Source organism: Lycium ferocissimum, chromosome 12 (genome assembly GCF_029784015.1).
Source record: "Lycium ferocissimum isolate CSIRO_LF1 chromosome 12, AGI_CSIRO_Lferr_CH_V1, whole genome shotgun sequence".
NCBI lineage: Eukaryota > Viridiplantae > Streptophyta > Magnoliopsida > Solanales > Solanaceae > Lycium > Lycium ferocissimum.
The window spans coordinates 43,333,399-43,349,126 of NC_081353.1; the positions used below are offsets into that span (position 1 = coordinate 43,333,399).

Genomic DNA, 15,728 nt, shown 5'->3' on the forward strand with positions numbered 1-15,728 from the left:
CTTTCTTGTGGGAAGACAAATTTTCCCAGTGCCCTTGTCCCAATTGCTAAGCCTGTATTAGTTCATCACCAGGTCCTATGCTGGCATGAATATTCTCAGTCCCCACCGAGCTGCCGTACGTAGTGTATAATTAAAGTAGTTAATGCAGATGAAATTATCCTGTTATCCTTTATCAAACAGTTTTGAGCTTTTTTAAGAGGAATATCTTGGCAACTCTTTTCACTCACCAGTTCATAGATGTCGCAAGTGTTTTTAATTCTGCTTTTTTGGTGGTTGTTTCAGGTCTCATAACAAAAGAAAGTGAAGTTAGAAGTAAGCCTATAAAATTTTGTTTCCCCAATGAGGCATTAAGCCAAAAATATTTCCCCGAGACTTTTGTTTGGATCTGTGTTCTTGTTATTCAAAAATCTTCCTTGGGACCATCTCTGTTAGCTGTCAACAGTGAGTACCTTTTTGCTTTGCTGCATCTTTATCATATTCTCTTTCTCCCAATTTTCTTGTCCTTTTACCATCCTTTAACTTCTCTCTTGTTGTACTTCCGGTAGTGGAAGATATGCATGTTCTGGCTTCTAAATCTTCGTCCTATGGCCACAAACCTAACCTTGTTAGTTGTATTGGTCATTTTCCTTTATGGACTTCATCATAGGTTCCATCTTTAGATCATTCCTCTTTTTCTCCGTAATTGAGGGTTGGAATGGATGGTAGAACAGGTATCAGCTAATGAGAATCTCCATTCTCTTTGCCCACTTTAGTTGTGGAATTGATTCACACATTCTTTCATGCACATGCACGTTATTGTCCTCATATGTTAGAACCTTAATCCAACAATCCTGGGCACCCAAGTTCATGGAATCGATCCAGATCACAGGGTACAACTGTACAAGTAAGAGAGGTGAATTGAATATTGTGTATCCGGTGTTCCGTAGAATTGGGATCTAAGTTCCTGGAATCAATCCAGTTTGATTAATTTTGACAGTATAGATTGTCCTAGACAATTATCTTGTCATACTACTGATCTGCTGACAGCCTTACTATTACTGTCTATAGATTCTAGGACCTCCTGTCCTCCTGCTTGTGCTTGCTACTAATAGTTTGAGTATCTTAAATTTAGATGCTAAAAAATGGAAAATTAAATCCGGATGTAGGTATACGGAGTAACGTTGGCACTCAAAGAAGCAAAGGTTTATATAGTAAAGACGCTAATAAGATGTATGCTTTAGGGCACAAAACAAACGAGAAGAAAACTGCAGATGCATGAAAGAATGTGCCGTAAATTCCTTGATTCTTTTACATTTTCAAAAAGTAGCTTGATACCAGTATAATGTGCTGTAAAGCCCTGTGCTTTTTCCCTGCAAGTAACGGCTAGTATTCTGCTCTTTTTTGGAAAGTCAAGTAGTCCAGAGAGGGAGTATTTGGGGTCTTGAAGAAAATTAACAATTTCTGAGTCCTATTCTTCAGCATTGCAGTCTGTCTGTAGTTTTCCCTAGCAGACCAAACGATGATTCTGGTTTTGTTTGAGGGCATATCACTTCTTCCTTTTGAGAGTGTATTTTAATTAACATACAATACGTAGAGGAGAAGAGAACCTTAAGGATTTTAACATGATAGGAAGTTCATTTTGGTATTTCGTAAATTATGTACAGTTAAGGGAGAAAAGTAAGTATGCAAGAAACTAATATGCATTTTGTCCTTTGACTAGTTGACTGCAAATTAGCTAGCAAACTTTACCTTGACTTCTAATCTCAAAACTTACCTTGACCTCGGAACATGGATCACCCAATTTATCTTCTCTTTTCCTTTGTTGTATCTTTCAATCACCGATTTCATGCTGTCAAAATAGCAAAACTGTTCAGATTTGTCTGATTGATGTACTGACTGAAAGGTATTCATTTACATTGTTCATCACAGTATCATAAAGTAGCTACGAGCTACCGGTTGCTCAATTTTCTTAATCATCTATTCTAGGCAGATACTCATTACATGAAAAGAAAATGAGGTAAATTGATTCTACATTTCACCCAAGGGTGTGGCCTAATGGACAATGAAATGGGTTGAGAACCATGAGGTGTCAAAAGTCAAATCCCAACGAGGCAAAAAACACTAAATGATTTCTTTCCATCTGTCCATGCCTTGTTGGACAACGTTCGGTACCTATGCTGGTGGGAGGTAGCTCGACGTGCACGCAAGCTGGCCTAACACCAAAAAAGAATTGATTCTGTATCTAAAAGTTTGGTATCACATCAACACCACCCTTCTCGTACTTATAATTAAACTCGTCAACCGGTCCGGTTTTACTGGTTCAAACTGGTAACCGGACCGGTAAAACCGGAATCGGAACCGGTTGAACCGGTTAATCGTTTATTACATACCGGTCCGGTTTCGATTTTTTTGGAACCGGAACCGGTTAAACCAATAAAATCGGGACCGGACTGGTAAAATCGGTGGAATTAAAATATATATTTTTTTAAATGAGTCATTGTCGTTTCTTGTTGACCGATTGGCACAACGGTCCATTTGCAAAATGGCCGTTGCCAAACGGTCCAAACCCATTTGTTGCCCCCCCCCCACCAAAACCCCCAAATTTTTTATTTTTTTTTAACACTTTAGCCCATCCCCCACCTCTATATAAACCCCTCTCCATTTCCATTTTAATTCACACCAATTCACTCTTCTTTTCGCTCAAATCTCAATCTCTCAATTATAGTTGCTTTGCAACAATTAGCCACTTTAAATTTCTCTCAAATAAATATTATAAAGTCTTATTATAGTTTCAATTATTAATTTTGCAATTATAATATTGTTAGTGGAGTTAGTGATTTTGCTACAATCCGAAGTAGCTTTGGTGGATTTGCAATTCTAGCCGCCTTCACTTTGTTGGAAATTAGTCCGGCAATTTGGTATCTTTGTTCCAACTCTATCTTTATTTTTCGCAATTTAATTTACGCAATTTAATTCTAGCAATTTAATTTATTGCAATTTAAATTAATTCTATTTAATAATGGCGAAGAGATTTAGACGTGGTTTAGCCGGTAGTGGTATTGTTAGGTGGCTTAATGAAGAAACATTTCGGAAGAAATACCTAATTTAGGTATTGATGTTGGCGGAAATAATTCACTTTTAGGTCATGAGGTAATGCAATAACATTATGCCGACACTTTTAATGAAATTGATAATGATGATGAAACACAAGCTCCCGAAAATCCCATAGGAGATACATGTCCTGCACAATCACATACACAAGACAAACCGCCTAGAACTCGTAAGTCAACCGCTAAAATTTGAAAATTTATGACTAAGGATAGGGAAAGCTAAACAGCTAAATGTACCCTATGTGGACAAGTATTTGCTTTTAGGCAAGAAACTAGTAAGGATGGTGGAACGGGTACATTAAATGGTCATATGAGAAAGAAATATGAGAAAGAAACATATAGATGTTTGGGGAGAGCAAACGGGTTCAAATGTGGGGGGTATTCAAATGACGATAGACCCACGAACCGGTAAAAATTTTAAGTATGACAAGAAAAAAGAGCGTGTAGAAATAGCTAAAATGGTAGCTTATGATTGTTTACTATTTTTCTTTCCTTCGGGTTTGGGGTTTGTTACTTACATTCAACGTTATTATAATCCGTTATTTGAGGGTATTTCTGAAGACTTGCAGAGAGCGTATGTTATAGATTTGTATAAAAAATATGATTTTATTTTGCGTCATGTATTTAATTCTTTAAATTGTAATGTTTCTCTTACCGCTGATTTGGGTCTTAATCTTAACAAGTTAGATTTTTTTGCTATTACATGTCATTGGGTTGATGACAATTGGGTTATGCAAACAAGAATTATAGCTTTTTTATATGATGAAGGCAAAGGTCGTCATGATGAAATTTTTTTAGCAGATTCAATGTCTACTATTATGAGATTTTTTAACATTTATAGAAAAACACTTTGTATTGCTTTAGATAATGCTTCTAATAATACAAAGGCGATTGATCTTTTAAAAAGAGAATTAAACCCTTCGTTAAAAAATATTTTTCATGTGAGATGTAGTTGTCACATTTTAAACTTAATTGTTAAAGATGGTCTTGTGTGTTTTGACGATTCTATTCAAAAAGTTAGAGATGCGGTTGCGTTTCGTTTTTGTAATGCTAATTGGGGAAGACTTAGAGATTTTAAGAATGCTTGTGTGGAAAATAACCTTAGACCTAGGAAAATTCAAGTAGAAATTGAGACTAAATGGAATTACACCTACATTATACTACAACAAGCATATGAGTATAGGATTCCCATACAATAAGTTTACAACAAATATAATATTAATAGTGATGATTGATTAAATTTTACGCATTGGGAAGATGTTAAGGAATGTGTTGAACTCTTAGAAATTTTTTATAATGCAACTCTTGCTTTTTCTAAACAATTCTATCTCACAAAGAATCGAAATTTTAGCCTACTTATTTAAATAACTAGAGTTTTACAAGAATATAAATATAAATCCCGTTATCAAGCGGCTATTTTTTATATGATAATTAAATTTAAGAAGTATTTTTTTTCATCCCAACTTTATTTATATTGGGTTCTCTTTTAAATCCTTGTTTAAAAGTGTCTTATACTAAAATATTGGTTGGTCAAATTTATATATTTTTAGAAATTGAAGAGGGAGTTCAAACATCTTTAGCTGAAGCCGAACTCGCTACTGATGACGAGTTTAGAAAAGTTTTTACTCATTATTCTAATTTGGAAGAACATGCTACATCCGTTGCTCCACGCCCTACTATTTCTCAAAGTAGCAAAAAGGGCTTGTCGGGTTTGTTGCATTTAAAAGTTTTACATTCACAGTCAATTCCTTCTTGTAGTGTAAACTTTGATGAATATAACTTTTATTTGATGCAGCCAAATGTGGATATCAAGGAATTAGATGAGTTGGACGTCTTAGCACGGTGGAAGAAATACAAGGCAAGTCATCCGATACTCTCAAGAATGGCTCGAGATATCCTTACGGTTCAAGTATCAACCGTGGCTTCGGAGAGTGCATTTAGCCAAGGAAGACAACAAATTGGAGACCATAGACACTCATTATCCGGCTTTAGCTTGCAAGTACTAGTGTGCATTCGCAATTGGATTAGATCGGAGCGACGCAACCAAAACTTAGAAGTGAAGGAAGGCGAAGAGGAAGAGATTGAAGATTTGATAGCAAGTGGACCGGACCAAATGGAAGACTTTAAAGATATCTCCATGGCCGAATATGATATGGGGGAAATTAACCAAATGATTGAGAATTGGTGATTTTATTATTCTACTATTTCTTTGCAACTCATGTATTATTTGCAAGTTAAAAAAAATTACAACTTGCAAATAAATGTTATCCAAGAATGAATAAAATATATGACTCATTGAGCTTTCTTCTATTTACTTGTGTTCATATTTTTACTTATATTAAGTTAGAAATATACCTAAAATATATTAAGAATATACTTATAATATACATCTACTTAAATTAAAAACTAGAAAGTTATATACTTGAAAAATAACTAAAATATACTAAGAATATACTTATTAAGTTATAATACATAGTATACATATAACTTAAACACACACACACACACACACACACACACACACACACACACATATATATATATATATATATATATATATATATATATATATATATATATATATAAAAAGTTATATAAACCTAAGTATATTGATATATATACATATTTTTATTATATTTTAGGTATATGTAGTATAACTTAAGCATATAACTTAAGCATATAACTTAATATATATATATATATATATATATATATATATACACACACACACGTATATGCCGTATTGTCGACTTCTTTTTGTTAAGCTACCGTTAGTCAAGAATATATAAACTTACTCATAAACTTATATAACATATGTAAATATACCTACAATATACTAATAAATACTATAATATATATATACTATACAAAAAAAAAAAAAAAAAAAGGGGGTTTTGGACGTGTTTGAACCGGACCGGTTCCGGTTTCGGGTTTTTAACCGGGAAACCGGAACCGGTGGCCCGTTCCGGTTTTTTAACCGGAAACCGGCCGGTTTGTTAACCGGTTACCGGTCCGGTTCAAACCGGTTGACAGGTTTACTTATAATTATTTACTTAAATTGGTCAATGTTCACCATGCCTCTTACTAAGGTATAATGGCTTAAGTTGTAGTCTTCTTTTTTCTTCTATTGGTTCTCCTAGTTAACGAGCTTGGATTAATTGCATGAAAAACCTTAACGAAGTGCATAGCTTCTGTTATTGAGTTCTCTCTAAAATTGGGACCTATGTGTAGGTTTTCATTCACCTGTTATTCTAGCTTCATCCATCAGTCAGTATGGATCAAATTGCTGTGTATTGTTGTTGAAAGTAAAACGAAAAATAGAGCTTTCAAGCATGGTATCATGGTTTACAAGAAACCAAGTCATGTATGTCAGATTATGTTCTCTAGACAAGTAGCCATTGTTCGTGCTATTTTCTAATCATAAATAATGAGTTATTGTTCATGGAAGGACATGATAATTTACAATACCTACTATCTGTCTTTCAAATAGAGAAATAATGTTGACATTGATGAAAACCCTATTGCATTGTAGCCTTCAGAAGTTATCCAAAGAACTGTTTTTTTTTTTTTTAATATCATCTAGAATTCCTTAAAATTTAACTGGCAAAACATCAATTGAATTCCAAACAGCAGACTGTTAAGCACACCACATTCTATTATAAGATACCATTTCCTAATAAATTATTAAATTTGTTTTCAAATTTTATTCATCAGTATAAGAAAATGAGAGTTGCTTTTGACTTGGATTACTGTGTAGTAGCTATTAGATCTAAAGTAACGGTCTTATACACACTTTCTATGTTGCCTTTAGACCTTAGAGGAACGAAAAATCAAAGACTCAAGAGGACTAGAATTAGTATTACGTGTCGAAGAAATAATTCATGAGATGGGCCTCCATGTAGAAGTAGGAAAAGAATTGTCTTTTGACTGTGATTGAGCTGTCAAACTATCCTGTTTAGTGCCACAAATTCGTGGGTGTGTAGTATTCTCTGCAGTTCTAGCTTAGGTTAAGCACAAGCAGGTACTAATATGTAGAAGTAAACGCAAACCAGAATTTGAAGAACATCAAAAAAAGTGTGTAAAACTTTATTTCCTTTTCTCTTATTTAAACTTCTTTTTTAGTGTCTGTTTCTTCCCATTTTTCTGTATGTCTCTGTGAAGATGTTTTCTGTAGATCCACGCTTATAAAAGCAATACTTTAGAGGTAGATCGGTTTAAACCGAACAACTAGAAGAAGTAGAAAAGGGGTATGTTTGTGACAGCACATGTCTGTTATGAATTCTGTGACTAGATTTGTAATGACCAAATACATTATGCTTCATAGAATGTCAGATAGATCAGGAAAGTTTATTTCGAACAACATACATCACCAGTTAGAGACAAACAAAATGCAGTAGCCGGATTGGAGAGCAAACCAGATGACACCTCTCTTCCCTTGTCTATCAAAACGGTCAGGTAGAGAAACACATTAAACATGATAGTAGCATATAAATTGCATAGGAAATGAAGTGAAGCACAAATCCTACATCCAGTGAAGGAGGGAGATATTAACACAACTTTTTCATTATATGACCATTGAGTTTTGCCACTAGCCCTCGGGGATTTCTCAATTATAAAAAAATGTTCATAGAAGAAAGGCTGAAGAAATATTTTAAAAGAGAAGCTGCAAATCTAGGGAATTAACCTAGAGAAGAAAATTTGGAGGGGAATAATTCAATTCTACCAAATTTTCTATAGGAAAACTGACAAATGGAGACTAGAATCATAGGGATCACATTTTGGAAGAATCAAGACTAATTGCACCTAAGGGGTGTGCTTAGTGGTCAGTGAAATGAGTTTGAACCTGTGAGACTAGGGTTCAAATCCTAGACAAGATAAAAACACTAGATGATTTCTTTCTATTTGCTTGAGCCTTGGTGGGTAAAGTTACCCAGTACTTGTGCTAGTCGGAATAGTATGTCCTCGGTGAAATAGTCAAGGTGCATGCAAGCTGTGCAGACACGACCATCATTTAAAAAAAAAAAAAAATCTGAACAAAAGTAAAGATCTTGAACATCCTTTCGAGGAAGAATAAGTCGAGCAAGCTGTGAAAAAATGTAGGGGACAAAGCAACAGAAATAGAATGGATATAATTTTCCTTAAAAAGCTGTTATGAAATGCAAGAATCAGTTTAATTGTCATTGCACTTTCAAATGGAGTCTTAATCCTCCCTTTATAGTGATGGCACTAGCAAAATGATCTTATGCCACAAGAACTTGCCACCGATAATTTTGAGAGGAAATATTGTACTTGGTGTGCTCTGTAAATTAGAGATAGGAATGGCATATAGCCATGTTACTTGGAACTTTTTGTTGGACCTCCTACAAAGAATGGATTTTGAAGATATGGATGAACTGGATAAACCAACAAATATCTATGGTTAGGATAATGATCTGGGAGACCTTGATATATGGTTTAAGGTGGTGCCTATACTCTGTATCAACATCAGAAAGCCAAAGTCGATACCAGTTTGGGAGGTTAGTAACGTCCATGAACTTGCTTAAATGGGCCGGTGTGAGGTAGTTAAGCTTTCTACAAAATATTTCTGTCTTCTTCTGGGTGATTAGTTCAAACAGGGCAATTTTTCGTAATCAGTAATATTGCAAAAGTTCGAGGAAAGATTGGAATGGTGGAAGGAACAGTACCTATTATGAAGGGAGAGTTATTCTGATTAAGGCAATACTCTAGAGTATTCCTACATGCTTTTATGTTTTGTTCACCATTACATCCTTAATCACTATGAAATTAGAGAAACTAATAAAGGATTTCTTATGATATGGAGTAAATGGAGATAAATATCTTGTGGTTAGCCGGGAAAGATTCATAGCTAGAATCAGAGATTATTGGGGGGAGGTAAGAGGAACTTTTGAAGGAGTTGGGAATCCGAAGCCATGTGAAAACAAGTTCTCTTATGTTAAAGAGAGAAGAATATCATGCTGTATAGATTTTCTGCTAGATTTTAAGAGGTCCGGTGCATACTTGTGTTAACTACTTTTGTGCACCATTTGCTGGTGTATTTAGACCATATATTTGAATTGTTGAAAGATTCACATGTCTATTTGTATATGTTCGGTAATAAATTGAATAAATTTTTTGTATGATGCTTTGTTGTTTGTACTTTATAGCTAAGTCCCAGTGGTTTCATTAGTTCATGTATTCCTACTTGTTTTTCATGAATTTTTTGTTTATAGTAAATTATGAACTTTTTATATGATATTTTGTTGTTTGTGCTTAATTATGAATCTGTTGTTTAACTAAGTCCTAGTGGTTTCATTAGTTCATGTATTCTTACTTGTTTTCATGAATTTTTTGTTTATAGTATAATTATGAATTTTTTATTAAATGATATGATGTCAGATACTTGTTTTGTCATATTTTTAAGATAATGCGTGTTTACTTATTTTTATTTATTACAGTAAGACATCCTAGCGTAGTTCAACGACGTGCATAGCTTGTGAAATCAGCCCTACAAGTGAGCAACAAGCTCAACACTAAGTTGTAACAGTTTTTTAGAAGTTTTTTTTTTTTTTTTTTTTTTGATGACATGGGAACCCGCAGCCGCTATCCTTTCGGGTGCGCACAGGGTAAACTCAGCTCCTGTGCAATAGCTCGCAAACCACACAAGAGAGATAACCCGCACTAGGCAAGGCCCGTGCGACGAGCTCGACCCAAAAGGCAAATCCCCTGCTGTTGTAGGCAGGGGGTTTCGAACCTGAGACCTCCATTATGAAAGCCCCATGCTCAACCAACTGAGCCACTCTTGCGGGTAATTTTTAGAAGTTTCTATACAAGTGTCAACTTCATGATTATACAGGTACAAAAACATTCACTTCAAAATTGCATAATTACTTCCAATTTGGGAATATCATAGAGGGAAAATGCAAAATATGACAACATTTAGTAAAATAGTTCATCCTCCTTATAAATCTTCCCATTATATGGTGGAGAATTCCAATCTGATTCATACTGTTGAGAGATTTTTAAGGTCCTGGTTGAGTTTGTAAAAGTACTTCAATTCTAGCAATACTTTTTTGCAGAGAACCTATGTTCATTCCCAGGCTTAAACTATTCTCGAGGCTAGATGACAAGTCAAAATCTGCACAATTGTCCAAGGAGAAAGACAAACCGATTAGCAAGTCTGTGATCCAATGTCATCATCGAACATGCACAAATCATAAATGTGGTGTAAAGAAAAAGGAACAACATACTATTCTAAGTGTCTAAAATACATATTTGTTGTTACAAAATGTAAAATCTGTAAATTGGCATGTAAATATATTCCTTACTTATATAGTTAACAAAATCATTTGAATAGATTTGTAGGATCTTGCCTGTTATTTGTTTTGATTTGTTTCCTTTGGTTGAGTCAGTTATATAGCTGTATAAATATCTTGTGCATGAATAGAAACACAGAAACATAAGTCCATTGCACTGCAATGGTATCAGAGCCATCAAGGCTCATAATTTTCACTTCTTTTTTACTTGCTTTTGAGAGAAGAGTTCGAGTTTCTTGGGTCACCTTTAAGGAGTGACCACATTGTCTAGCCACCACTTTAGGAAGGAGTGGATAGCATTTTTGGCTGGAAGTAACTTTTTTAGTGGCTGGATGCGCAACAACTGGCTTTCATGCGCCACCGACTTCTTTATTCTGTCTCTTACTCTCTTACTTACCGATCCGACAAGGCGTGTGGGTTGTCGGATCTTGATCAGGTTTGGTGTTTTGGGTTGTCTGCACATTTCGGCCCATTGGTGGTGGTGCTCTGATCAATAGGCCAAGTTGTTGACAAGGAATAACTCAAACCAGGTTCTGTTGATCTCTTTGATCAGGTTTGAGTTTGGATTCTGTTGTTGGATTTATTTGGTTGTTAATAGTGTGTTCAGGAGCAGCCTAAGAGTGAAATTAAGCTTGAATCTATGTTGAGCTTCCAACGTCTGAAGTTTTGTTAAGTTGACATTCTCTTGCTCATAGGTACCAAAACAGTACAACAGTAATACATATGACGATCCTACGCAACAAACGTCTCAAGCATATCCAACGTTTCTAGCACTAGGTACAAACTTTTCTTCGAACCAAGATACTAAATTCTGAATACATCTATACTTAACACATACAATTGATTTTTTCTTCCTTCGAAGCATCTTTTGTTCCTTTCAAGCTACATTGTCAATGCAATAAAATTAGGACTAGCCTTTCACATCTTCTTTTGGCTCCTGTACATGCTGTGCTTGCCAACTTACATAACAAACCTTTTAAGATTTGTGGCCTTGTCCAATGCAAGCGCAAATTCAGGTATCTTCATACTCGGCAGCTTTTTAAGTACTGAACTAGTTTGCTCACTTCCTAGTCAAATAATTCTCTTCTTAATTGGAGATTCTAGCCAGTATTAGAGATGCAGTCAGCAATAAGGCTCCTTAACACTATGTTGAAGGTAGCTGGGAATTAATCCATGAGTCATAATCATCCCATAAATCAGTCCACAACCTTGGTTTAGCTCCATTCCAGTTCTCAATTTTATGCAGCTTTTGAAATCACTCCAGAATACCATGATATGCTTACAAAATCCCACAGTAACTCTAGAAGATGAACGCTCATAGTCACCCTTACCGTTTTTGGTGAGACATTCTTCCACATTGCCTCATTCCCATCTTCCAATCTCCATAGTCATTTACGAAGAAGGCTTTTATAATGAAGTTCAACATTCCTCTCTTGCTCTTTGTCATAGTTTCCCATTTCTCGGGTGATCTGTATGGAGGAAAGCATTCTTTCTAGGAAACAAGTTTCTTAAAACTTAGGAATATAACTTCCTTGGTGAGAGTAGGAAGAACAAGTTCCATAAATGACATTTCATATTAATTATCTCCTCCCCACCTCCACCTCTTAAATGGGATCATTCAAACAAGTATAGCAAATTCTGCCAACAAGGTCTGAGTACCTAAATATGTGACCTGTTTCTCAGACCACTCCAATATAATGCTATGCTAGCTCAATTTAATGTCCTTATTCATCATGCTTTCTATAGGGAGTTGGATCATTTTAGTTGTTCTTAATTGTAAGAGTTCTTCTACTTTTAGCATAGCAGTTCCAAGTTGTGTCTTTCAGCTCCAATACAATGGTATTGGTCCCAACCTTGACCCCCCCCCCCCCCCCTGACGCTGGACTCCCAGCCTAACCCTCCAGCACCACCCACATAGTATTTGCATAGATTACATATAAATGTTCTTCGAAAAATATTTTTTACTATTTGCCAAATACCAAAAAATAAATAAGAAAAATATTTTTCAGGTAAAACATTTTTTTGGAAAAGAATTTCCTTCGTATCAGACACACCCTTAAACATATGGATTTTTCCTTTTTCATATTTTCATCCTAAAGAAATTTTTCCTCATTCCCTCAATTTGATTCCCCACCTTATTAGGCATGGGAAACATAGATATTAGGTATGTGATGTAGGTATTGAAAATGGTGGCTATAACGCCTTGGTATTTATAGAACTTTTCTAGTATATATCTAATCTAATAAATGTATCTATTAGGTATGTAATGTAAGTATTAAAAATGGGTGGGTGACTATAACGCATTGGTATTTATAGAACTTTTCAGTATATATCTAATTTAATAAATGTATCTTAATTTAATCCTGAGCATTTATATTTCCTAGTTCATGAACAAATTCTTATATGCATCCTCATTGATTTCCTAATATATGAGCTAAGTAAATTCATGTAGTTGAGATGAATTTAAGCATGAAACGGCCATCGAAACCAAATATTTATCACTTTATTTGGATTTTTTGAAGTTGGAGTTAAAGATGGAGTTGTGTTTGGTTACACTTTTTGCAAAGAATATTTGGTTGTTTAAATGTATTTTTTCCTAAAAAAAAAAAAAAAAAAAAAAAAAAAAAATTGAAATATGATTTATATCCCCAATTTTCAAAACTAGAAAAATCATCCAACTTGATTAATTTACGTGAAACATACAATCAAATTTGCTCTAAAAGAGCAACATCTCATAATGGATAATCACATAATGTCATAAATTGAATCCCATATATTTTTTTAATTTACCTGATAAATAAAAACTCAATTAAAAGGATCTGACCCGACACGTAAAAATCTAAACCGGTGGCACACTTGATCAAATCGAAATGGAGCTGTTTTCATAAAAATAAAAAATTAAGGGAAAATTTTGAAAAATCAAAAATCAAAAAGTGAGATAGAAAAAGTGAAAACAGGGTTTGATGTTTATGACTTGCCGGAGTGTATGGCTCGATTCCCGGAGCTTTCGGGTGAGTTTTGGGTTAGGAAAATGATATTTTGGAAATTCTTAAGTTAAGAAATGAAAATGGTTGACCAAAGTCAACACTGGGGATAAATGAGTCTTTTTGAAATTTCGTTGATTCCATTAGGTCTGGAATGTAATGTATGACTTAGTCAAGTCGTTAATTTAGTTCCCGAGAGGTTCGGGAGTGAGTTAGGTAGTTGGTTAAGAAATTAGCTTTTTGAGATGATTTGGAGTTGACCACGGTCAACATCAGGCAAAGACAATCCCGTGTCGATGTTTTGAAAGTTTCAACAAGTTCGTATGATAATTTTGGACTTGTCCGCAAGTTTTGGTGAGATTCCTATGGGTTTCGTATGGATTTGGGTTGTGTCGCGCTCGTGTTTGAAGTTTCGGCGTCGTTTCTTTGGCCATAAAGGGTAACATATAGAGCAAATAACCTTTGATTTATGTTTTGATTGAACCATTAAATCCGTATCGTGATTACAGAACCCTTGCAAAAAGAATCATCGAATTTGGACGACTCACGATAAGGCGGCCATTTTAAATATTTAGAGATCAAAGTGGTGTCGCATCGCAGTAAAGTCGGGTCTCGAATCGCTACGGTGCAAAGTTAAGTCTGCAGGTGTGAAGTTGGGGCCTATGGTTGTGAAGGCCCGGAGTACTTAAAAATTGAGACTTCGTCCATTTAGTATTTTAAGCATATTTTGTGTTTTGGAGCTCCGTTTGAGGTATTTTTCGTGGCGTTGATTTCATATCAACAAGGGGGTAAGTATCTAACCTTTATTTTGGTGTTTCTCCATGATTAATTCCGTTGGTTATTATTTTTATCCGTGTTTCATTGTAGAAGTGCTCTTCGAGCCCTAAGGATATAGAATGAAAATCTCGGCTCGAGGATCACGCACAAACGAATTCGGTGATATTCTGGATCTAGACTATATAAGTTATGGTTAAACCGATTTTCAAATAAAATTTCAGTTTTGCGCTTTGGGGCTCGGGGTTACCTTTTTAGGTTTGTTTTTGGTTTCCGAATTAAAATATGGCAATATGGTTATCATTGGACTTGTTTAACCTCATAGAGTTTGTTTAACCTCATAGAGTACTATTTTGACTAAATTGAACCCGATTTTGCAACAAAATTATAGTTTTCCTCTTGGGGCTCAGGTTTGGCTATCTTAGGTTCCGATTAGAGGTATATCAACATGGGTGTATATAGACTCGTATGTTAATGTAGAATTCATATTTGATAGACTTCGATCGTTCGGAAGCACTTCGTAAAGAAAAGGCTCTAGCTTGAGGGTTCGTGGGTTCCCTCGTTTCTGGGCTTCAGGTAGGTCACAATACTTTACGACTCCGATCGAGGACGTATATAGTTTCTAATATGGGGTATTAGGCGCGAGCGGGTCCACCTTAATGATTTTGACGAACATCAGCGGGTACCGTGTATAGGCACTAACGCAAAGTGGCATTATTGTTGATCAGAAACCATGACGTGCTCATGGGCATTAACGGTCGTGGGTGATAAATAAAATCAACTAGGTTGGTATTGTTTATTTGGGCTATGATAGTCATGTTTAAAACTTGTGAGAATTGATTCATTTTGTCTTCATCACTCCATATCATATAATTCATGAAAGAGGAATCATCCTTGTATTTGAGTTGATATTATGTAAAGGCATGGCATACGCATATCCTATATTCATGATATTGTTGGCATATGATGTTATTCATGATATACTCATTCATACTTATATACTTGATGAATAAGTGGTGAAAATGAGATACGAGATGGTCTAAAAGGCCAGGATAAAGATAAGAGTGATCTTCTCACGGTTCAGGAAAAAAGGATCTTATACACTTGTGATAACATGTTAATGAACTTGTTTGCTATTAAGTCCTAATTTGAAATGATTATTTTCTTATGTGTCATATAATACACTTGCATATAGTTGGCCTCGTTTGCAGATACAGAACGGATGATATTATGTCGTTGCCTTGCCACACCGCAACGGATCGCATCGTACGTTCTCATAGTCCCATGTAAAGTCGAGCCAGTATAGTGAGGTTCTCTGCTACACTGAAATTTCCCCTCAACATATAGTGAATGGACTAACGGGTGGCAATACGATGAATACGAGGCTTGGATAAACAAGAAATAGTAATCGATAGTCCTAATTAAGAATTCCAAAGATATTCTAATAAGAAGAGTGTTAAGGAAAAATGAAAGCTATAAGTTATGTGTCGGGCAAAATTATGAGTATTGAGTTAAGGGTGCCTTTAAAGGGTGTTGTGAGAAAGTATAACGTCCCCTAGATTAATAAT

General features: G+C 35.1%; 1 long non-coding RNA gene across 1 annotated transcript in view; it reads left to right on the forward strand.

Annotated features, from left to right (window-relative positions):
* Nucleotides 1–272: 272 nt before the first annotated feature.
* Nucleotides 273–15,728, forward strand: part of LOC132039813 (uncharacterized) — a 21,983-nt gene continuing 6,527 nt past the window's right edge. The window contains exon 1 of the long non-coding RNA XR_009410486.1: nt 273–441. This is a non-coding gene — a long non-coding RNA (uncharacterized LOC132039813). The remainder of the gene's footprint in view (nt 442–15,728) is intronic.